A 26074-nucleotide genomic window follows, 5' to 3' on the forward strand; every position below is an offset into this window, starting at 1 on the left:
CTACACTAGCAGAAAATGGGGGCTAGCAAGAAGATGGTGGCTGAGCTAGCAAGCACGGATTGCACTTGGCACAGCGGATTGCAGTTAGCAAGTGGGGTTGGTTGGTTGGCAGAGAAGCGGATGGCAGGTTGCGGATAGTGTGGCTCCTGCTTCCTGTGTCTCCAACCCAGGCTCCAGTGAGACTATAGTGGTGTGACTCCCCTATCTATGGCTCCGTGGAGTTCCTTTTTGGCCTCACCATATCCTGCGTTCTTATGAGGGGAGTGGAACTAGAGACCCCGCCTGACACTCCGCGTGACAGGGTCTTATCACCAACTTCTCTAAGGGTGCTATTTGAAAGACTAAAGTTCTGAGATGAACTCCTAGGACAGAAATGAAGGATGTATCTGAAATCTCAATTTTGAAAATGTACCTACTGTCATTCCGTGGATGCATTAATTCTCAAATGATACCCTAATGGGTGCTCTTTCTTTTAGATAACATACTGATTTTAACAAAATAACACATATTAGTTACAGAACTTCTCAAAAATACAAATAGAAAGAACTCTTCCTCTCTTTTGAAAATGTAGCCATTTTGTTTTGAAACCTGCTTTTTTCATTTGACGATATGTTTAGACTATTATCATTCTTAAATATCCTATACATAAGGTTTTATGACTACTTAGCACTTTGTGGTACAGATTTATCATTTAACCAACGTATTTGGACTTCTCTTGTTTTTCTGATTTTTCCACTATTATGAAAAATACTACAAAAATTACCTTTGTACCTATAGCTTCCCATGTATCTTTGATTATTTCCTTAGGATAACTTTGAAAAGCAAAATGAGTGGGTCAGAGTATCTGCATTCTCATGGGAAGATGGACAAAATCAGGGGAGTCTTAGGTACCCAGCTTTGGGAGCTACCCGTGGGTGATGAAAAGAAATTTTTATTAAAGTATCTTTTCCAACAGCCAACCACTTATGAGCTCTGGAAGAGGCCAGATGATCAAATAAAAAGTGCCTGGAACTGAGAGCACTGGGCCAGAAGACCAGGCTGCCCACATACCCAGCAAAACACCTGGGGCACTGTCCCCCTCTTGGGGGCTCCCTGGCCTCATTTATAACATAGTGAAATGGCTGAACTACACATTTCCTGACCACCCCTAGGGCTCAAGCACAGACAACGCCCTTTAAAATTGGAAAAGAAAGTCCGGACTAACAATTGCCTATTTATGTGTATGTACAGTTTGTTTTACTTTTATTGTCCCTTCCATTTGTTTAGTTTGTTTTTAAATAACACTAACAGTATTTCTTAAAGAAGCAGAGGTCTGTGTGCAATTTCTTTGGTAGCTTACACACACTTCCTTGACACCATGTTTCCCCGAAAATAAGACCTAGCCAGATCATCAGTTCTAATGCATCTTTTGGAGCAAAAATTAATATAAGACCTGGTCTTATTTTACTATAATATAAGATGTGGTATAATATAATGTAATGTAATATAATATAATACTGGGTCTTATATTAATTTTTGCTCCAAAAGACGCATTAGAGCTGATTGTCCGGCTAGGTCTTATTTTCGGGGAAACACTGCAGCTTAAGATATCGTACGCCTTGTCGGATAACTCAGAAGTTGCCTGCCTCTGTGTATTGTATTTCTTTCGGGAAGATCAAGTCGTTAAGGGGAGACCCATGCCCATGACACCACTGACATTACTACGGCTTTTTTCCACAGAAAGAACAATAGAAAGGGCAGGAAGAGCTTTTCAGGCACTCCAAGAGTGAATGTTGGGCAGGCTTCATTTGCCAATGGCAGAACTGGCCTGCAGCACACTAAACAGTGACTTCCTCACAGAACCACGGCCGGCTGATGTCCTAGGTGGTGACTGACCGTCACCAGGAGGCCACTGGCTTCTGGCTTCAGAGGTATCACCCAGCAAAGCAGATTTTTGAGGCCCATTCTTGTTGACTTGAGTGTGAAAATACTTCAGTTTGGGCAACGTGCTGAGTTGGTAATATTTGAGGGAACCCGTGGATCCCATAGGATAAGTAACAATGCCTTATCCTGTACATACGTGCTATTTTATTAAGAAAGTAATTAAGCTGTGATGTTGTCACAGCAGGCCTCAGAGAGTCCCTTAAATTAGATGAAGACAGATCAGACCCAGAGGAGAACCATCTCCACAAAACAGCTCAGAAATCCAGGACACAAAAGGAATTTCTGACCCCACCAGCCTACAAACCTGATGTCAAAACAAACATTTCCATTTCCTTGCCTTCTCTCCACTCATTTAATAATATTCTCAGCTGCATAGCAGTAGCCTGTGCAAAACCCTCCTGCGTCACTGAGTGGCTGTGCAGAGCCGACTTCCTTGCATGGTCAGAGGAGTTGTCTTGTGTGAGCTGAGAATATTCTTTCATATTCAATCTTCACATTAAACAGCCTTTCTATTGTTTTTAGCAGGATTGGCTTAATTTGAAGAGCTATGATGTAGAGAAAAAAAAGAGACTAAAGAATCAGAATACTAGTCAATAACACTGGTCTAAAACCATCAGGCAATTTAAATCTGAGATCCCTAAGACTCAGACAGGTTTATTGCTAAGGGTGAAAACTACTCAAAGACAAAATTGAGTATGAAAATATATTATACAAACACAGCTATAGCACTTAATAAATATGAAATAGCTAGCAAAAAGAATCGAGGGAACTTCTTAAGAAGAGAAAAATGGAAAATTTAGACAACTTCTACCTGGTAATATAAAGAATTTTCTCTGTTGTGAAAAATTTATCGACCTTTTACATAGGTATCATACAGCCTTCATTATCAGTCCCAATGTATAAAATGGTATTCGAAAAGAGAAATAGTGGAATATTTCATAGGTCAAAAGACCGTAAGATCTTAGTGAGAGCATCTCGAGCACAAATGTGTGGAGAATTACACATATAAATTCTGAAGTACATTGATGTTCAGTGAGAACCTGCATACTTGGGGTTCTCATTTTCCCCTTCTGAACTAAATAAAAGAAAACATTCAGACATCCCTGAGATGTTTTAAAAGAAGCGTTGCAATGACGGTTTTGCTCTGCAAGGTAGAGGTTGTCACCTGGCACAGTCTGGCAAACTGTATCCTTAGAACCGATAGGTTTGTTTATCAAGTTCAAATAGATCCCCCGCCCACATCCATGATTGGGGGTGGAGAGGAGGCATTAAAGGCTGTGAGGTACTTTACTACAAACCACTAAAACATCATGGAATTGCAATTCTGTCTGCAACCATTTGTTACAGGCCAGAGCAGATTACAGGAGGAAGTACAGAGCCCTCAGCCATGATTTATGGTGGAGGAACAGCTCAGAGAACAATTCAGTCAGGCAGGAATGGCTGAGCAGTGCAACAGACATTAGCCAAGGTATGAGTGAGATTTCTACAAGGAAAAAATTTCATCCACACTCTTTAAACCTACATGCCCTGAGCCAAAGATGAATTTAAATTCCTTTCATTCTTCATCTTTGCACTTGTTTGCAGTTTGCAGTGACCATTTGCAGGGAGAATCGCTTTACCGATCAGAGTAGTAATATGGTGGTAATTATGAGATTCCATCTCATCTTTTATTTCACAGTGTCTCTTCCTCATCATATCTTGTCCTTTAAACAAAGGCAGTACATCATAAATTTGAAGGGGAGAGGACAGAATAAGTTAAAAATGAATTTTGAAGCCATTTTTTAAATTTTTCTTTATATTCACTGGAAGTTTTTAAAAATGCTCTAAAACTAAAACCAGAAATCAACAGAACTATTTATGTTTGAGATCCATCTCTGGGTGAATGGAGGCCATAAGACAATCCACTCTCCCAACCCTAAAGCAGTGTGGCACGAAAATTCAGTTTACATAAATATGAGGGTAAGGAGAAATGTTATAGAAAGAAAAAAAACTGGAGAGAAATCCAAATTTTTAACAAAGTTTTTTTTTTTCTGAGTAATGAGAATTACTGCCCAGATAATACACTTTTATATATTATCCAAACTGTCTCCAATATATTGTTTTAGTAATCAGGAAAAAATATTTTTAATGAACATGTAAAATAAAGAGGAAGATGAAAAAGTGACTTCAACTGACACATTTCATCTTGATAATCACATGCATCTCACATATACATATGTGAGAATATGAATTATATACACAAGGACTTTTAGGCAACTTCCGAGGGAGTCACTGTTTTCTCCACCCAGGCTTTCTTCCTGAAATACAATCCCTTAAAGTATAAAAAGTAAAGCCGTTACCCCAATTTATATACCCTGCATTTAGGAGACATGCTAGTGAGGACATTGTAAGATCCATTGGTTACCCATTTAATTTCGGAGCCTTCATTCCAGAGTGTCGCCTGCACGAGGCTTTCTCTGAATTGATTCAGTCCTAGAGACAACAAAGGCACCTACCTTGGCACTGCAAGGAACAGAGAGATGAATAAACCACAGTTGTTACCGAATAGGCAAGGCCCATACGCATCTGTCAGTAAGGAAACATCAGCCAGCAGGTTCTCAAAAGAAAGGGGCAAAGTGTACCTCTCATTGTGAGCGAGCGAGCGAGTGAGCGTATCAAAGAAGCCTTCGGGAATGTGGTGGCATTGCAGCTGAGCTGGGAAGCACAGGCAGGCTTTTTGGAGGCAGAGAGGTAGGGGACAGTCCGGTCAGATGCACAATTCATGACCATGAGGGCTTGAGAATTAAGGCAGGTCAGGCTATTTGACTGGAATGTAAAGTGTGTGCCAGAGGAACAGTGGGAGGGCTGTAGAGCCTACAGTTTAGGCCCAGGCTGTACCACAGAGACAACACAGTGGCGAGGTCAGCAGTGGGATGGCTGGAGAGGCTGGAGGTGGAGGCAGCTCTGACACCGTGACAACCATTGCAGAGTGGTGGGGGGGGTCAACGAGGGTGGGAGCGGAGAGGAAGGCGTGATACAAGGAACTGCCAGTTACCTTATTAGGGAGAAGCAGGGGAGGCTTGGCTCCTGAGTGACTGAGGGCAGAGAAACAACGTGGGGGAGTCAAGATGGCAGCAGGTTTAAGGCAAATGACAAGTTCATCCTTAGAGAATCCCAGGAGGCTCAGTGGCCTTCTAAAACACCTTCCCGCTGCCCTGCAGAAGCTAGGCGGGTGCAATTACAGGCTCGCCAGGAAATACTCCCAGACATTTTCTGCTCCTCAGGGAGTTCCATGCCAGAGCTCCTGTAGGCAGCTGAGCTAGACAGATATCTAGGAAAGAAGATTCTACTGCCATTTCAATTCTACCCCATATTAACAGCCTTCACAGGAGAAGTTGTTATTTGTGGACAACCTAAATCATCCTGCCACAATCTCTCTTCCTTTTCTGTTAAGATGACACACACAGAGCACCTAACATATCCCCTCATGTTGTGGTTCTTTGTAAGAAGTGCCCATTCTCTGACTTGTTGATATAATCACTTTTACTTCCTGTCAACAAGGGTTTGGTCTATATATTATATAAAGATTGATAAGCAGTTACCTACTTATTTTAGCTAGTGATGCAAAATGTCCTCAAGCTACTTTATATTGACACTTGATGTATTTAATATTTAATGTTACAAACCAACTTGCAATGTATGACTTTAAAATTACTCCGCCTATATATATTTTCATTTGGGAAGAACATTTTGTTAGCATATTTATGATATGCTAATAAAGACATCTCAAGACACAATACAGCTTAATTCTATTAATAACAAGTAATTCTAAATCATTATCTTTTTGAATTACACCTTTTGATTTCCTTCTTTTCTGCCTGGCAAATAAGGGTAGCTGTAGCTATCATGCAGTTTCTCCATAGCTAACTTTGTTCTTTTTAGAACTATCATGAGTTATTTCGTAGCGGAAGTTGATTAAAAGCAATGTCCCCAGAGCTCCCTATGTGGCCCTATGATTGCCCACCGTCAGCTTGTCAGAGCTCTGGGCAAATAGTTCGCCCCAAATGAGCTGTTGGCTTATTCTAGTCCCTGGTCATAGTCGTTAGCCCACAGAAGCCATGTTGAAGGCAATTCAAACTGAGTGGTCAACAGCCTCACCTATAGTGACCCAGGTCATCTCAGCAGTGTCCTCATTGGGCCTGACACTGGAAACATTCCCATTTCTGACCCTTTTAGGCCCCAGAGGATGTGGGATGCCTCCTTTCGTATTAAGTTCCTAGCTCCTCAATTTCTCAACTGTATGCTCATCATTCAGGTTCTGTAGATACAAGGCATCCAGATCTGGGACACAAGATGCCATCTGGTTCCCAACCTTGGCATTCACAAAAAGGGTGCAAAGCTGTGGAGTGTCCAAGACAGCAAGTATCCGAAGGCTTATACATTAGAACGGAGTATATAGGATGGCCGCTGGCAGGGGAGAGCTAAGGAAGAGGGAATGGAGAAGAGATGTCGCATTTCCCACTTAGATTTTAAACTCTGTGTGATAAGGCTGCAAAGCACCCTGGATATACCCATAGAGGTTTGCTGCTTGCCTAAAAGGGACACAGCACAAAAGGAAAGACAGAACGCCTGACTGTTTTCCAACAAGCAAGCACTCCCAGACCTTGGTGGCTAGTAAAGATGTTGCCATAGTCACCAAATGTTTTCACTTACAGAAAAAGCCAGCTTGTTTCAGAGTTAAGCCAGATTACATCAATTAGAGAAAAACTGTACAGATGGCCCCAGACTTACAATGGTTTGGCTTCAGTTTTTCAACTTTTTGATGGCGCAAAAGCGATACGTATTCAGTAGAAATCGTACTTCAAATTTTGAATTTTTATCTTTTCCTGGGGCAGCAAAATTCGGTACGATACTCTCTTGCTGCTGGGGAGCGGCGGCGACCCAAAACTCCCCGTCAGCCTCGCGCTCACGAGGGCACACAGCTGAGACTTTACAATACACTGTGTTGTCAGTGTTTTTTGGATAGTGTGTTTTGCGTTGTCACATCCCGTCATATCTAAAAAATGCCCCTCTGTGTCTCCTGCATCTGGTGAGAAGAAAAGAAAAGCAATTAGTCTTGAGATGAAACTCGAGATCACTGCCCAACTGTAGACTAAGGAAGTGTGCTGAGCACGTTTAGGGGAGACGAGGCCAGGCGGTGACGTGCGGTAGGTGAGACGTACTGAATGCATTTTCGACTTACAATATTTTCAACTTATGATGGGTTTATCAGCACATAACCCCACTGCAAGTCAAGGAGCATCTGTACTTTGATCTGGCCCTGCTTCCAGCTAGGAAAGCTTTAGAGCCAAAAAAGTTTAAGAAATTAAAAAAAAGAAAAAAAAAAGATGCAGTAGCCAAGAATGAACTAGCTATCTAGCTGCCAAGAGTGCAATTGAGTTTCTCTTTCACACTGTTTCCTATATTAAGGTTAGCAGACAATGGAAAACAGATTGAGAAACAAACATATGACACTACTAAAGCTCTTTTCTATTAAAGAAGAAACCTCAAACCAGTCTATGTCATAAGGGAAGCTGATCAAAGAAATGGAAAAGTAGGAAGGTCAGTGATCTTGAAAAGTTAAATCATTTCTAACTCATCTATGCTTATTAATTTTAAAATTAAAGTGCTTTCACTCACATCCATGCTCTTTACTAAGAGAACTGCACATAGTTGTAAATGAAACCAGCTCTGATTAAATGAATCTTCGGTCTCAGATGAAAACAAAGAGGGCTTATCCCATGTGTGAACAGAACCATAAAATTGTTGACTGGAACTGAGAAGGCTCATGAAAATGCCATCATTATCTAGGTATTTTTCTCTCAACAATATATTTCTAAGTAATTTTTCTATGTCTTCATATCCCTCAGTATATAACTCTTAAAGTGCTTAACAAATTTATCATATTTATTTCTGAAGCTGACGTGCTCTCTTCTTTAGAATATGAACACCACAGGAGCAGAAAGAGCAGTTTTTAAATTCATTTTATATCCGCAGTGGCTAGGAATAGGCCACTCAGTGTTTGTTTGGATGAATGGATGGATGAGAAAGAAACGAAAGAAAATGAGACCTTAACCAAAGATTATTATAAGCTGTTGCTGTCCTATATACCTATGTCTCCTCCGCTTGATAAGTCATCAAGCTTCTGAAGGAGCCTTCCCAAATAAAATCTTTCGAGTCCTAAGATTCCATTTACATTGGACCTTTATTCCCACTTTTAGCAAATGATGACTCTGAGGTCTTTTGAATGGTCAAACTGACTTTGCCATTGATTCTCTGACTCCCCGCCCTCCCCGCCCCCCCGCCCCCCGCCATGTTATGTTAGCTCCACAAGGGGCATGGACACTGTTCTGTTGACCCTTGTATCCTGACGGCCTACTATCTAATAGTCACTCCAAAGACATGGGTGAAATGAAAAAATGAATTAAAGAGTTCTCAGTCTACTGCCATACCTGTGTGCTATGAAAAACAATAAGCTAGGAATAAAAAGCTATACTAAAATGGTGCATTAACATTGAGTGACTCGCTAGTGTTCAGCAAAAGGTGACTCTGGAGTCTGAGGCTATGTTAATACTATTGTGGGTGGTTCTTACACCCCTGTCATTCTGTCCCTGGAATGGCTGTGATAAGAGCTGGCTCTGTTGGAAGAGGAAGAAAAAGTCTCTTCTCTAGCCCTATACACACACACACACACACACACACACACACACACACACACCTATTTAAAGCAGCAATATATCCACTTAGAAATAATGGATGACAATCTTACAAGAGAAAAAAATGCCCTGGGAACTCTGGATCCTGAAAAGGGAATATTAATAGTGCTGTAAATTTGGGGGAGAGGAATCACATTATTTTAATGAATGCTTCTCATAAAATAATGGAATAAATAGAAGTACAAGTTATGACACAAATTACCCCTTTTTTTCCATTTATCTTTAATCAAGCTATCCTGGGAAGATGAAAGAGTAAAAAGAATGAGCTTGAACTTGAAAGAGATAAGATTTATACCTGAGTAATTGGCCTGATCCTTTCATTGTCATTATGCTTTTTGCATTTTCTTTAGGTTCCAATTTGGCAAAAATTAAACTTAGTAAAAGTAATAGCTATACTTAGTAAGTTACATCAGCTCTGTTTTTAAGTTTTGAGTCTGAAATTTACACCTCCTGAGGTTTATAATTATTTCCTCTCAGTAAATTGTGGATTTTTGTAGCTTACGGAAAGGCATTGCCAAAAAGGAAGCACAAGACTGATTGTCCTTCACTCTTTCCTAAACAATAATGTGAAAAGACATTGAAGACATTGGCCACATGTCCATTAAAATGCTTTTGATTCACTTGACTCGTTCAAGCTTAAGTGCTAAAGGGGAAGGTGCTGACAGACCTCCTCTCAGAAGCTCTGAACCCGACCCCTAATCCAGCTTTGTTGTTTCAAGTCCATACAAATGGAGATGTTGACCAATCCTTCTCACTCCCAGACTTCAAGAAAATAGCTGGGCTTCTAAAGATTAATCTAAAACTTAAGTTTCTAGTGCAAATTTCTCTTGACTTTGACAGCTAATATGAAGGTCCACATTACAAACTCCCCTCACAGTGAGGCCCCGTCTCATCCTCCACCTGCCACACACAGAAACAGTAGGGCCCATCCAGTTGACCTGCGGGATATCCAAAACCTTTTATATCAATTTCAGTCACTAAAATGTAGGGGTCCCCCCACAAAAAGGGAAACTACTGTTTTAGAGAGTGCTTGTCAGGTGATAAGGTAAGAAAAATAATATTGTACTCTGTACTTGTACAGAGTCTTTAATTATTTCATACAAGGCAACTTTATGAAGAAGGCAAGGGAAGTAGTTAACACTTAAGTTATGAAAACTGAGGCCCAGAGAGGTTAAAATGGTTTGCCCAAGGTCACACAGCTAGTAAGCAATGGACAATGTACTTGAACCCATGTTCTGACTTCAAAGTATTCTCTTTACTGCCTTGTTCCCTGTTCGCCTGATTCAGAAACTTTACTCAGCTTGTTTAAGGGGATGCTGGTAATTCCTACATATTGTATATATTGATGTACTGATGAAGTCCTGGCTCTTGGGGTTCTGGAAATTGTGTCAGTCAGCTGCATTTGGCTTTTCCATATGTCCCCCCGCTCTGATACTCTGGATCTGGATAAGCTGACTCATTCAGAGTAATTCCAGGAGATTCGGGCCATCAGAGAGCCTGGAGGGGATGGGGTCTTTTTTGGTTCACCAATGGTAACAACTGCACTTACTTCATTTTGCATTTACTACATATTGACTATGTGCCAGACACTCTGATGGGTGCCTTAAGTTATTGAGCTCACTCAAACCTCATAACAACTCTGTGAGGTAGGTACTACAATTACTATCATTTTACTAATAAGAAAACCAAGGTTTAGGGAGTGTTGGGCGACCTTAATCAGAGAGGATGCTCGAGACTAGAACAGGGGCAATTTGACCCCATGGCACAGACTGTTAAAACCTGCATTACAATAGCCCAGAGAAGTTCCTGCCCTCTTGATCAGCCTATAACCCTCTAGAGATGCCCAAATTTCCGCGGACTCTAACCATTATAGAGAATACTCTTACAAAGCAGGAGCCAGCCCCTATTGGCTCAGGGCCTAAAAGGTTTGCCAGAACAGGAAAGAGCTGCCTCTTTAGCACTATAAAACTATCATGTCGTTGCTCTTTGGCTAATTTATCAAAGTCTGTAAATGTAGTCAAAGAACACATTCCTCAACCACTGGAAACATGAACAATGGCCCCCTGACCCTGGCTGTTTGGGGTCAAGAGCAAAACTCTTCAAAGACCTTAACAGAGAAAGAAAGAATAAAGAAAGGGAAAAATAAAACTACTGATCTGAGATCAGAAGTAGCTATTTAAGACTCATGTCTCCTATACGCACAGATGCTTTGAGTGTCCTTTTTATTGGGACCAGCCTTCAGTGGTTGAAAACAGCCCCGGGTAAAAGGAGCAGCTCCGCCTGCCCAGGCTTTGCTTCCTCATCAGCCCAAGTGTCTTGGGGAAGGCTTCACAGCTGCCATTCATTTCCTCCATGGGAAACCTCTTCACATCACCCAGATAGGAGCCTCACCCCTAGAAGGCGTGTTCTGCGAGGTTGTGTTTTGGACAATAAGGAAGCCTTGTTTAAAGAAGCCCACTCAGTGAACTCCTCAGAGGGACAGCAGAGCATGGAGTCCGGCAGTTTCTGACCTCGGCACACCCACTGACATTCAAAGCGCTGAGTTTCCAGGTTGAGAGGAGCCTCAGGAGCAGCTTTGCCGTGTGCCGGCCAGAGGTTGCAAAGCTCCGGGCCTCAAGAATTTCCTACTGAGTTTCTCATTCAGCCAGATTTGCAGCTCTGTTTGGAAAGTGCCCTTCCTGTGTTTTGCGTCTTGTTACCTAAGTTCTCCCAGGCCAGGAAGCCTCAAGAGGAGGCATGTTCAGTGTCGAAGGCACAAGCATCCTTCCAGCATCAGCATCCTGCAGCCTCGGGACACCGGCCCTGAGTGAACGTTGGTGGGGGGTTTTCTTTTCATGGTGGTTCATGCTAAAGCACCAGGCTTGGGACCAAAGAAGCCTGAGTTAGGTTTCTGTCTTCCCTCCGCCAACACACCCTGAGCATTCAGCTGAGTGGCTGATGGAGGGACCCGATGCTGCCAGGGAGGGCAATGGGCATGCGCCCCACGCCGCTCGCCCTCCCGCCGCCTTGGGCACAGTGGCAGCCGCAGTCATACTTTGAGGCTTCCCTGGGATTATGGGGTACCCTTGCACTCACTGAAAAGCCTCTCAAAGGCTTAATGCTGCCCCAATCAGCCGCTTAGCAGTTAAGTCGTTTATTTCAGTTCAAATCAGCAATCACTCCTGAGTCCCACGGTAATGAGCAGAGATGATGTCACAACAGGCAAACCTAAAGCGCGCTGGGACTGCTCGGATGAAAAGCACACTGGGATTGCTGTTCCCAACTAACAACGTTCCCCTCCTAGCTGTTTCTAAGGCAGCGAGTCTTAGCCCCGCCTGCACGTGGGCATCGCCTGCCACCCTCTCTGAAGAACCGACTTCTGGGACCCAAGTCCAGAGTTGGAGGTGATTGCTCCGGGGTGCATTTATTTCCCCAGGGGATTCGTCCGTGCGTCCCGGACTGAGACCCACAACTCTACGTCTGCTTGGAGTGGGGTCTGAGGAGGATCCTCTCACTCCCAGTCTATGGATCCCCATACGAACCGGTGTGGGGTGACCTTACCGACCCAGGGAAAGTTGAGGAATAGGGCGCCCCCGCTTTTCGCTGCGAGACGGAGGCGGGTGGGGGTCCCGGCACGCAGTCAGGAGGAAGCTGCGGCGTGGCCCGGAGGCCGCCAGGGGCGCTCATCCTCCCTCAGGCCGACGCCCGCGTTTCTGCTCTCCTGAGCTCTAGCCCGGGAGAGGGTGGGAAAGACGTTGATTTGTGCTCTACCTGCTTCCTGCTATCAAAGTGACCCCGACTAAGTCGCTTACCCTCCCGCACGTTCATTTGGAAAATATACAAAAGTAGCTTCCACCAACGAGCACCAGAGGGGTGTCCCAAGAGCATTAATGGGATGTCTCCGGAGTGCGCTGGCAAACGCAGCCCATTTGCACGGATTATTATTATTACGAATAATGAGAGACGCCCTCTGAAGGCCTTTACCCATACATTCACGTGAGGATTCACCTCCCGACCTGCAGAGTAGTCTTAGCAGGTCCCTGTGAGGTTCATCTCTCAACTCTGCAGAATTAGAAGGCAAATCTCAGGTGGCAGCTATGCGGTCGGGCCCCCTCCATGGAGAATGGTGCCGAAGAATTAGCCGTCTATTAATGGCTCATTCCGCTGGGTGATGGACTTCCAAGCTGAGCCGGAATGGAGGAATCCTATTGCCCTGGAAGAACCCCCACATTCTTCAAGCAATTTCTCCAGTTCATTTGTTTCTAGCACCTTTGCATTCCTCTGGCATAATCACCCTACCCCTTTGTCAACACACAGCGATTGTTTAAACGACTCAATCAGATCATGCCATGAGCGACTATTTCCATTTATTATGATTTATTGCCTGTTTAGCGCCAATGTGCCAAGCATATTCAACAGAAGAGGCAGCTTCGAAAATGATTTTCTTTCTGCTCTGGAGGCCTACAGAATAAAAACAACCTGCTTAGAGAACAGGAAAGATTATCCTTACTGATGAGGATCAGAGAAGAAGGATATTTCGGGAGGAGGTTTAATTTTCCAGATGAAAAAGAACAAGACTTTGCCATGAATCCTCCTAGGGACCCAGAGCACTGACTAAATTGATTAAAGAGAGAGGGAATTCCCGGTTCTTCCCCAGGCCGGGAAGAGGTTTGTCCCCAGTAACCAACCTCACATCATCTCACTGAAGGCAGGAATCAAGTATTAGCGTTTGCTCCCAAACGCTGCCCCACACTGGCACCTTTACGCACCCAATAACTGCTTATTTAATCTATTAATTCAAGTGAGAGATCGGGCCACTCATTTTACCTATTGTTAATCACAGCTACAATCTAGGGAATCAAGGTTTTTGTAACTCAGCTTTTCAGGGAAGAGCCGTCATCATTTTCATGGACAAGGGGAGAAGTACTGAGCTCACAATCTCAGGAATGGGTTAAATGGATAAACAGGCTCCACGTTGTTCTTTATAACAATAGCTAACTTTTTTTAAAGTTCTGTAAGTGAATATTCACAGTTAGAATTATTTGTAAAAATTCAAAAGCACTACTCATCACTCAGCTACCCTCTCTCCAGTCATACCTGCAATAGGCAAAGAATGGTTACTGTCTGTCCTTAAAGAAATTGTGAAAGGTCCATGCTGTTAATTACCTATGCTAGTAATGAGTTGTGCTTACTTAAAACACCCACTAACTTAACTAACCGACAGTCTTTCTTTAGGATTTAAAAACAAAAATCAACCTGTGAAGCACAGAATTTCATATTCTTCCTGAAACTATCATTCACTTTGGTGCCCTAGAAAGCTGATATTTCTTTCCTCAACTTCACTAAACTGCCCCCGACAGTTCACAAAATGATCCGATAGGCTAAGTTGTGAATCTTTTAGAGCAGTTTCTCAAACTGGGGAGCTTATTAAAATGTAATTCTGATTCAGTGGTTCTGGGGTGAGGCCTGAGACTCTGCATTTCTGCTAAGCTCCCAGGTACTGCCAGGACTGCTGGTCTATGGAGGACGCTTGGAGTAGCAAGATTTTATCAATTCATACAAAATTTTTCCCTACAACTTTTACTTAGTGTGTAATAACCTTACATTTTTTCCACTGAGCAATATAGTAATATAATAACATTTAACTAAGAATTTTATGACGTCAAGTGATGTCACATGTTGATACAGACATAGATGCATATACCGATACATATACATTTATTTCAAACATACCAGGTCTGTGCACATTTCTCTAAATTATTAAGGTTAGCTGTGGTTCCACTCTCAAGGAAGGAGAATGTGTGATCTCTGACTGACCTATTAATTCTTCACTCAATTGACTGCAGACTTGGTATGTACCCAGCACTGTGTTAGAGACTGAAGTTGTAACAGTGAACAAGAAAGATCACAGTCCCTTTCCAACAGGATTTATACTCTAGGAAGAGACACACACAAATAAACCGTAGTAAATGTTTTGAAAGGAACAAAGGAGCTGAAATAGAAAATAACCACTTTGGACGACAAGCTGGTGAGAGAGGCCTCTCTGAGGAGGCGACGCTGAAGCTGAAGGATCTGTTCACGTGAAGCGACAGGGACCAAATGTGTAGGCCACAAAGTGCACACACCAGTTCATACTTCTTCAGCAAATGTGTGTTGAGCAGAAGGGGGCCTGCTGCACAGGTTTGGCTCTCGGATTTGAGTCTGCATCTCGGCCAACAATTCACCGAGGACCCCTCTGGACTCCACTGCCAGTATCCTTCCCCGAGGCGGCCTTTGGCCCTGCCTGTCTGCAGCCCCTTCTCCAAGCTGCCGGCGCTGCTGACACATTTGGGTTTTGCTATGTGTGCACAGACCCTGTGAAACTCTGAGGCCCTGATAAACCGTCATCCGCGGTAAGAGTCAAGTAGAGCTTCTGCTCTTTCTTCTCAGTTCAATTTTATTTCTGAAGAAGTGACTCCAATGAAAAGCCTTACCTTTTGCTAAAATGAAATGAAATCTGCTTGAAATTGGCCATTATATATGAACCCTAAATGCTACAGAAATTGATAACCATCAGTTTGTTTCTAGGAAGGTCTGAGACTTCGCAGAAATAAAAATTTATAGGCAGCCTTTTCCCGAACCCAGCCAAAACTCTCCTTTTGAAAGTAAGGCAAACCCACTGTCTCCCTCAGCCCCATCCCCCGTACCACCTCTGTCTTCAGCTGATCTCTATACAGTTATCAAGCTCCGGCTCCTATCACTCCCCTCCATCCCCACCTATGTGAGTCCTGTCCCCCTTCTCCCCTCCTCCCAACACACACACCTTGATAACTACAGCTGAACACCAATGAGGACTCAGATGGTCTCAAATAGTATCATCATTTGTTCTTTATTATCAAAGCAGGAGAGATGCAGGAGGTTGTTGCAACCCTTGAGTACAAAGCAAAGTTTTTTGGCATCGTCAGCTGCCTTATGGGGAAAAGGGGTTGTGCAGTAACCAGGCACCTGCCCCTGGCACTAAGGGCACTGCAGCCCCCAGGCCCTATGTTCACATTGGCTGCAGCCCCTGCTTGTCTATATGACGGCTCTTCAATCTGGAGGCCTCATGAGCTCTCAGGTGGATTGTCCAGGTGGCAGATCTACCAGGATCTGTAACTGTGTGTTCCCCTCCAGGACTGTGGCTCTGCTCACATCTTCTGCAGAACAGGTGGGAAAGAAGTGATAAACCCACACCTCCTTTTTGCTTCTCATGGGAACTTTAAGTAAAAGGTACATAAAGGCCAAACGGAGTAGAAGGGAACAATCCCTGGACAAGCCAGTTAACCTCTGTGAGCCTCAGTTTCCTCATTTGTATAATGAAGATAACAACAGTATCTATCTCCTAAGTTTGCTGTGAAATCTGAATGACAGAATGCATGTACAACATTTAGCATAGATACTAAGCATCCAGTGAATGTTAGCTGGGGTTTTTTTTAACCATTATCATTATTATTCACAAGTGCTTAGTATGTGTCAAAAACTGTTAGATGCTCATTTAACTTTTATAAAAAATTTGGGTAATTTTAATTTTTATAAAAGTTGTCTAAGGTAATTATTATTCACTTAGGCTCAGAGAAGTTGAGTAATTGTCCCAAAGCCACAGAGTAAAGCTCAGATAGTAAAGCTAAGATAAATCTACACTGCCTCAACTCTAGATGTCAGTTCTCTTTCCCATCTCTGGTGTTCATGAAGACTGACATTGCAAACCCAGGCTCAGATTCTCCGCTGGTTCTCCAATACCTGCAGAAGGGACTCACCCGTCCTTTGCATGGCCTGCAAAGGAAATTTGTCATGTTTCATCTCCTGTCACATGATAGGCAGAACTCACTGCCTATTTCAGCCATGGCGATCTATTTGGACTCCCCTCAAATACGATACACAGAACTTGAGCAAATGAGTGTGAATGCAGGAATACTGAGAAGTCAGAATTGTGAGGCTGATTCTGGAGAATAATGAAAAGCTTAGTTTGGGGTGTATAAAACAGTGAGATGTATATGTTTTCCTTTCTCTTTTCAAGGCAGGCAAGAGCTGAACATGATTCAAAGCAAAAGAGAAGCAACCACTTGAAAGAAAGGCTAATTATTGAAGTAGGGGATGACATAGCTGCTAATAATAAAATTGTAATCAATCTAGTTTTAACTGAAAGACCGCTTTCTTCAGGAGGCCTCTCTGAACCCCTAAAAGAGGTTAACTCCGCATTAAATGCTTCTGTAGCACCTTTACTTTTTTAAACTGTTCTTTTAATGATACATCACATTTGAAATCACTTGTTCTATATTTACCTCATCTAACAAGGGCCAGGACGTCATCTTGTTCATGCTGAATTCCCAGCAATTAACACAATTGGCACAGAGTTGATGTTCAATAAATATTCATTAACCACAAGATTAATAACATTTCTCTGCCCTAAGAGTGATCGTGCTTCTACTTGCCAATACCAATAAAATAAAGAAATGTCATTTCTTGATACAAGGATCTAAAACAACGTGATACTCTTATTGAAGCCACACACTTTTCTTAGTTTTACTTCAAGTGTAAATTTTTTGTCAAGATCAGTGAATTGATCAGCCTGTTAAATAAGGAGTAACCTTATCATTCTCCTCTCACACACACCCCCGTTGTCTTTAGGGGGAAGTTCTCCCTCCTTGGTTGACACCCTGGGTTCTCTCCAACCGGCTTTCCCAGCCTCCTCTTCCCTCACTACCCAGGCACTTCTCACCATCCCCACTGAGCACTTGCTGATCCCACTTTCTGGAATACTCTTCCCTATTTTCTGCATCTAGTGATCTCTTATTCTCCCTTCAAACTCAAACTAAAATCTTCCCTAAGTCCCAGAGAACGATCTGTTCTCTCCCTGCCCACCTACAGTGAAATAGTATAGTAATGAGTTCCTTGAAGGCAAGAATTGTTTCTTCTTCTTCATCTTTACATCTCCAGTACCTAGCATAAGTCTAAGTGAAGGTCAGTACAGTTTCTAAGGAGTAAATATAAAAGAAAACCTGGTGTCCTCTGTAACTATTCTCTTTCCCTCACGTCCCATATCCAATCCATCAACATGGCCAATCTAGTCTGTCTTCAAAACATATCCTGAATCTTCCTCTTCTCACCACCTGCATCACCACCGCCCTCATCCAAGCCACCATGACGTCCTGCCTGGGCTACCACAATAGGCTCCGGACTGGTCTTCTTGATTCCACCTGCAATCCATTCTGTACATAGCAGCCATGTCAGCCTTTTAAAATATCATCCCCCTGCTTGAGACCATCCAATAACCTCCATCACACAATAAAATTCAAACTCCTTACTAAAGCTCCGTGTGATCTGACACTTCCCCTCGTCTACCTTCCAGTCCTACTTTCCGTTTCTCCAACATGCCAAACCCTCTCTTGGCACTTGTTCCGTTTTTGCCTACGTGAATTGTTCCTCAGACTGCTCCCCTGCTCAGGGTCATCTCATCAGAACGGCCTTATCTACCTTATCTAAAGGCCTGACTACCTTATCTGAAACAGCCCACATTTTTCTCTCTCTCATTGTCTTATTTTTCTGCATTGCACTGATCCATATCAGACTTGGTGTCTTTATTACTATTTGTCTACCAACATACCAAACTTGGTATTATTACCTATTTGTCTATTAATTTTCTGTCTTTTTCACTATGATACCGTGTTTCCCCGAAAATAAGACCTAGCCTGACAATCAGCTCTAATGCGTCTTTTGGAATAAAAATAAATATAAGACCCGGTCTTATTTTACTACGATATAAGACCAGGTATAATATAGTATAATATAATATAATATAATATAATATAATATAATATAATATAATATAATATAATATAATATAATATAATACTTGGTCTTATATTAATTTTTGCTCCATAAGACGCATTAGAGCTGATTGTCCGGCTAGGTATTTTGGGGGAAACACAGTAATAAGACCCACAAAGACAGGAATATTGCTTTCTTCACAGGTGTATTTTCAGTGCATAGACCTTTATAATGTAAGCAGTAGGTGCGCCATAAATATCTGTTGAATGGAAAAAGAACAAGGTTTCCCCAGGGACCTGCCAAAGATGGCAGAAGGGCAGGTCTGGTGCTCAATGGCCAAGCCACCTCCTTGGCCACCAGGCATTCACCATGACCAAGCAGGGCCAGAGCCAGTGGTCATATGCTGTGAAGTGATGAACATTTCTGGAAATTTCTATAGAAAAAAGTTAACATACCTGGCCTTTCTCTGAAAGCATATGAACATCAACCAGGCCTGTGGCCCCTACTCCATCAGGCCTCAGTTGCATCTTTTGGTGGACAGTGGAGGCATGCTGCCCACCCGAACAGCAAGACCAGGCCATCCTGACAAGAAAAGTGTTTGAAGGGAGCCCGCCACCCTCTGACAAGAAAAGGTGGACAGTGGTTTCCACTGCCCTCAGGTTGTGTGTCTGAAGCCTCCGTGAAAGTTTGTCTAGCTGGGGCACCTGGCTCACGAGGTTGGTTGAAAGTACCAGGAGGTGACAGCTTCCCGGGAGGGAGAGAGGAAGGAGAAGGCCAAAATTCATGCCTGGACAAAAGAACAGCTCATGAGGCAATGGAAATAGGCTGAACAGAACATGGAGAAGAAAACTGACTAATACACAGAGATCCTCAAGACCTGAGGCTCCTGTACTGAAAGTAATAAAGACTATTCCTCGTGCTTGGCCTGGCCTGCAGGCATAATTTGTCCACGTCTTACTTGTTCATGGAGAGTTTCAGAAAATCAGTAAAAGGAACACGCAGTCCCTTCTGTTTCAGTATTTGCAAACGTGAGCTAGAAAACTGTGATTGTAGGGGACCCCGTGCTAGGAATAGGGCATCTGTTTGAAACTTCCCACATGGTGCAATACTGTACTCTGCGGCTGTTAGAATGTGGGAAATGCATGAGGGGCACGTCTTCCCAGCCCATGCACGTCCATAAATACCAACATGCCACGCCATGCTCAGCCTGGCCCTTGCCTGTATTTCGTGATCAAAAATAAATTATATTTGAAGGTAAAAAAAAGATGGATAGAGCATCTGATTACTAAGTTTCAATATAGAGAGACATGAATAAAAAAGAGGACAGTGTTTTGAAAACTAAAATTGGATACAGAAAAAAAATTGTCTAAGGATAACCTTGAGGAAGTATGATAACAAAATTGAATGGCTCCGGGCACAAAAGCTCGGCTTCCACTAATTTATTAGCTTTTAAACAGCCAGCTTGTTAAAAAAGGACTTTGTTCCCTGGGGACATATTGATGGGAATATAGTTGCACATCTCTGTGGGGCCTCAGTTTTGCAGTGAATTAATCTTACACCTGAGTCTTGCCCATCGATGGCTTCCAGAGGCTGATGAAGGGATCATCAAGAAGATCTTGTTTGCATTCCGCAGAGATCCAGACTTAGCTGAAGTCCAAGAGTCACCTCTGAGGAGCTCATTTCCACTTCTCCCATCTTTAGCAAGAGGTGGATATTATCAGTTTCATCATTTCTCCCATGAAATAGGTAACTTAGGATTGCTTATTCTCTTATTTCTGCTCTCTGCCAATTAAGACGGGGCTGTGTTTTTGTGATGAACAACACAATTCTAGAAAAGCTTTGAGATGAAAGATGCTTTCTAAAGAGTCAAGTAAAACTTCTTTTATTCAGATTCTGCTGACTCTGTGAACTCAGAATTCATTATCAGTTTCTTTGGGCTGAGACTTTCCTTAGTCCAGTGGTGAGGGGAGAAAGGGGTGCTACTAAGCAAATTAGGAAACACTATTTGTAATAGGTGTAACCAATTTAAAAAGACTTCTTCACACCAGGCTTAAAAACAGTTTCTCAGCACTGTTAATTTTTTTCACATTTTTAAAAACAGGTATAATTTACATACAGTAAAATCACTCTTTTTAGTGTACAGTTCTACCAGTCTTGAAAAATATACAGTTATGTAATCACTGCCATACTCAAGATACAGAACACTTCCCTAACCCCCTCAGTTCTCTCATTCTTCCCACACTAACCCCTGGAAACCACCAATCAGTTTTCTGTCCGTTTAGTTTTGTCTATTTGAGAATGTCATATAAAGGGAATTACACAATATATAACCTTTTCAATCTGACATCTTTCACTTAGCGTAATGCACCTGCGACTCACTCATGCTGTTGGGTGTGTAAGTAGTTTATTCCATTTCATAGCAGAGTACTTTGTGCCACAAGGTACTGAGCTTACCCTTCACCAGGTATACATTTGAATTGTTTCCAGTTTTTGGTGAATAAGAATAAAGCCACTATAAATATCCACATTTGGTTTTTTATGTGAACATAAGTTTTTACTTCAGTTGTGTAGATACCTTAGAGTGAGATTGCTGAATTGTATGGTAACTGAATGTTTAACTTTTTAAGGAACTGCCAAACTGTTTTCTAAAATGGCTGTTCCAATTTTCATTCCTAACAAAAACATATGAGCGTTCCAGTTGCTTCACATCCTTGCCAGTTATTTTCAGTGTGTTTAAAAAATTTGTATCCATATTAGATGTGTAGTGGTGTCTCAATGTAGTTTTAATTTGCATTTTGCTATTAAAAATTGGGTTCAAACTATTAATTTAATGTCTGATGAGTATATAAATATACATATATGTACATATATATGTATATTATATATATATAAAATTGCTGTGAGCACATGGCTGTGGTGTCACATATATATTATTTCATTTGATCATCACAACTCTGGGAGGGAAGCAGGGTAGATATTATTCCCAATTCTCACTTCCCAATTTCCCTAAGAAATTGAGGCTGGAAATGGTTAAATGACTTGCCCAAGTTCATACCAAGTAGAGGTACCAGAGCGAGAAGCCAGGCCTGCCATTGACTTTTCTTTCCACCGCAAGTTGCTGACTTACTCTTCCTGAAGACGAACAGGGTCACCGTCTCCTAGGCAGTACTGTGGACTGTCAGCTGAAGGTCCAGGTGCCTAAGCCAGCCCAGGCACAGTTAGGTGAAGGTGAAGTCTATCCAGCCCCACCCCACTACACACATTTCCAACCCCTTACCACAGTGAAACTTCCCTGTGCTTTGTCTCTTTTCTCTGGAGTCTAACTCCCAACTACTAGTACTGAGAAAAAAATCTATTAAATAAATCTTCCCTGACTTGCTTCTCTTCCCACCCGAGTAGGAAGTTTTTATTTTGAACAGGGGATGTTAGAAACATCACTTCTTCACTTCAGGGGTTTTCAAACTATTCTGTTAGCCCTTCAAGAGTCCTGAGAAATGGCTTAAACAGACACGCAGATGGGCGTGGGGGGCCAACAGCAAGAGGCTTTGGATCCACCCCACTTAACCAAAGCAGTTCTGGTTTTTATCAGTTTTACATATTGGGCTTTCATTTAAGATTTTATTTGAAAAAAAGACTGTGTTGCTTTCCAAAACATGCTTGAAATAAATTAACCAGCATATTTCTCATATACCCTGTAATGCAAATATTTTACTGATAAAACCAATCCCTACGCACTCCTACATCCCCAGATCAATCTGGATTATCAGGATTTTACCTCATTGGAAAATAGCACTGAGTTTCCTAATCTGTTCTCCACGACCCTCCTCTGATGGGTTTACCAAGATCCTGACTCCCGTTGGCCCTTGGGACATACAGGAAGGGCTTGGCTGGTGTCATCTGACCTTGATCATTTTCATGTTTACCCCAGTGCACTGCCTAAATATTATCTTTTTATATGTGTGTCCTGATGTGGAAAAGTTTAGAAAGCACTAGAATAGACTAGTGGTTTGGGCTTGGGCTCTAAAATTATGTAGTCAGTTGTCCTGATTCTCATTTACTACCTGAGTGGTCCTAACAAATTGCTTAATGTATCTAAGTCTCAGTTTCCTCGTCTGTGAAATAGGGATAACAACATCATTGTTTGAGAACTGTTGTGAGGATGAAAAGATAATGTATATGAAACATACAGCATGATGCACGCAGTTTCGGGTCCATAGGAAGCACTCAGTCAATGATAGCTACAATAACAGCCCCATCGAGCCCTGAGATGTGTCCTTTGGGCCCTGGAGGGAGTTACAGTGTGAGCGGGGTTACTGCCCCAACTTTGATTAGGCTTTCACAATGAGTATATAGCTGTGAAGCATCACTAAGCAAGTATGGCCACAATTTTTAAAGTTGTTAATGTTTATGACACCAACTTTGCATCTCTGTGGTAATAAAAATGACACAAATACATGTTTGAAGACCGTTAACAATGTCTCCAGACTGGAAACAATGCTTCAGATAGAGCAGAAGCAAACTAAAATAATTTGTTCTAAAATTTTTAAATGCACATTTTTCATATTTGTATTTTGTTACAAAAAGCAATCACCTTCGTGATGGTTAAACAGATTCAAATGAACCATTATGGTTTGAATACGTCTTTAAAAGATTTATCTTTTGAACATCAAATGACTTCATATTACTGTCCTTTGATCTACTCTAATTATTTTTATATTTTCCCATAATATTCTAAATTAGAAGAAAATATATTTTGATTCAACCGCATCAGTATTCTATAACTCAGCCAACTACAGGTTGCAACAGGAAAGGTTTTTGTGAAAAGAAGTTAACACTTACCAAACCCATGAATCTCTTTGCAGAATAATTTTATTCATTTGAGCAGTAAAAGAATTTATGTTTACAATATCTAGTATAAGTATTTTCAATTCAATCTAGGTTCAAAGTGTAACACTGTGAGGAATATTTTCAAAGTTCATAGTTTTATCCCTGCCCTTAGGAAATCTAATTTCATTATCCTCTAATTCCAGCTCATACTTCCAGCATTTTCACAAATCGACACCCTCACTGTAGCAACTGTCCTTCTGTGCCTAAGGTTCAAACACAAATAGCATTTCAGAGTCTCCACTTGGAATAATGATGGATCTACCTCTGACAATCACTTTAGATGGAAGTTTCTGTCATATACTTCAGAAGAAGAGATGAGCTTCATTTCTCAATCAAAATAATCGAGAGCAAAGGGGCCTAGTGACAGTGTTTCAGTTGAACTTGTAGAACATCACCCACTTCAGAAATCATTCAATAGCCCTGTTCCATTACCTACCAGCCAGGCAGCCTTGAGAAAGTTACTTAACCTCTTTGTGCCTCAGTTTCCTCATCTGTAAAATGTGCAAGTTTTCATGTGAATAAATTTGAAAAATTTAGAAAAGTACCTGGTCAGCGTTAGCTGTTGCCATTATTTGTCGTAACCAATGGTGGTAATATTGTTATTACCTTCTTGAACACCCTAACCCAAAGTGAAGATGCTAATGAACTATCTTAGTGGAGAGATCAAGTAGGCAGATGGATAAGGCAGCATAGAGCTGGTAGCATGGAGCTCGGCAGAAACATCTGGTAGTACTGTTATATAAAAGCTACATGAATAGTTGAGAACACCTAGGAGAGACTATAAGGAATGAAAATGACCTAAGACTAAGCCCCGAGGAATGCCAATGTTAAAGGCCGGGTAAAATAATAGGAACCTACAAAGTAAATTTAGAAAGAACTGCCAGAGCAATAGGACAAAGAGCAGGAGAGTGGAGTGTCATGGCAGCCAAGAGTCCAGCTTGTTTCTGAGAGTGGTCAGCTGTGTGCTACGTGGTGAGATAAAGCATTAAGATGAATACAGAGAGGAGTCCTCTAGATTTGACATCAGAAAGATCATTGGTAACTTGACTACTGTTGTTTTACTCAACAACAGGTATGGGCGGAGGAAGCCAGTTTGAAATAAAAGGCTTTTTCCTTTCTGATTGCAACAATTGGGCCTGGGGACATTGTTTGGACAAAGGGGCTGCAGAAATTCCAGCAGGCCCCCGTGGCTGATTTCATCTTTCCAGGATGCAACTCTGTTATTTTCAATCCTAGTTAGAACACCTCAGACAGGAAGGATGTGTGGAGCTTATTCTCCTGGACAATGACTTCATAAATGAACGTGATCACACACATTAGCCAGTGGTCAGGTTCAAGAAAAAAGAGAAAGAGAGAGAGAGGGGAGAAAGAATGGAGAGAAAGAGGGGGGAGAAAGAAAACAATAAGGTTTGAAGAAATAAGACCTAAATGTGATTAATTCTTCTGGTTATTGTGTGTCAAGATTTCACGAAAACTGGAGTTTGAAATGTTAGAGAAGGGCTCTTGACCATTGGAGTTCTTGTCACTTTGATGAGACAGGTGGTGGCGCAGTTGGGGAAGGGGCTGCCTGCTACTTGTCTTTGGTGCTTTACTGAACTTTGTAGGCTCAGCCTGGAGTGGATGCTGCATGTCTAATATTCAACTGGAGAATCCTTCTCCAGAAAAATGAAAACTATTAAACCACATATATAAGTGTCCATCTTTTAAATCACTTTGTTTTATGATCTAGTTCATTTTCATTCTAATATTCTTAATCAGTAGTGGCTGAGAATATTTTAGCTTTTAACTTCTTCCACTAATTATTTAATGATATATAAACAAACACTTGAGAAATATTTTTATAATAAGAGGGATTCTTTTGTATTTTGAATAATTTCACCTTCTAGTTTATCACTGCAAGTAAGATGTTCAGAAGTAAATGCTAAGTTTTCTATTCAAGGATGGGATCTAGTTTCTGTTGGCCAGCAGTGGCCACAGGGCACGTCCATTTCACATACTTTGATCCTATTTGCAAGGTAACAACTTAGGAAAATTTTCTCGGTAAGTAACAAGAGTAAAGAAACCAGACATTTTTCCTGATTGACCTATTTTGCAATCTTGGTCAAGTTACTTAACCTCTCTGTTTCAATTCCTCCTTCAGGAAATGGTGTGAATAATCTTAACCTCCCTGTATCTCAGAAATAATTTGAGGCCAGCTAATTGACTCTACTATATGTGATGTAATGGTGGGAAAAGAGCTATGAACATTTGAAATATCACTACCATGGTCCAACTTAGAGATTAGCATTGCAGAATGACCCTCTAGTTAGGCCTTTTGAAGACCACTTTAACTCTTTCAGGCAATATCTTCGCATGTTGGTGGAACTGCCACCATCCATTATTTGTTAGTTCAATTTTAACAAGGTAACCAAGGATACCGGAGGTACAGCAAAACCACACCAGGGAATCACCACATATGGGAATGGCTGACTTATTGCACTTATTCAAAACCTCACCTGCAAATATGCTAGTTAATGTGGTCCGGTCCATATGTAGGAAGCCACTGGGCCCCAGAAGGAAAATCTGACTCAACTACCATGTTTCCCGAAAATAAGACCTTACTAGAAAATGAGCTCTAGCATGATTTTTCAGGATGACATCCCCAGAACATAAGCCCTAATCCGTCTTTTGGAGCAAACCTTAATATAAGACCCGGTCTTATTTTTGGGGAAACATGGTATGTATAAAAAATAGTTATAATCCTCCCATTGCAAGACGCTTCTCCC

General features: G+C 41.8%; 1 protein-coding gene and 1 pseudogene across 4 annotated transcripts in view; both read left to right on the forward strand.

Annotated features, from left to right (window-relative positions):
* The window catches only part of MAGI2 (membrane associated guanylate kinase, WW and PDZ domain containing 2), a 1312199-nt gene that overhangs the window by 1281283 nt on the left and 4842 nt on the right, over positions 1-26074 (forward strand). The window lies entirely within an intron of this gene.
* On the forward strand, positions 18755-19303 carry LOC117012068 (60S ribosomal protein L13a-like; annotated as a pseudogene).

The sequence above is a fragment of the Rhinolophus ferrumequinum genome, chromosome 20 (genome assembly GCF_004115265.2).
Source record: "Rhinolophus ferrumequinum isolate MPI-CBG mRhiFer1 chromosome 20, mRhiFer1_v1.p, whole genome shotgun sequence".
NCBI lineage: Eukaryota > Metazoa > Chordata > Mammalia > Chiroptera > Rhinolophidae > Rhinolophus > Rhinolophus ferrumequinum.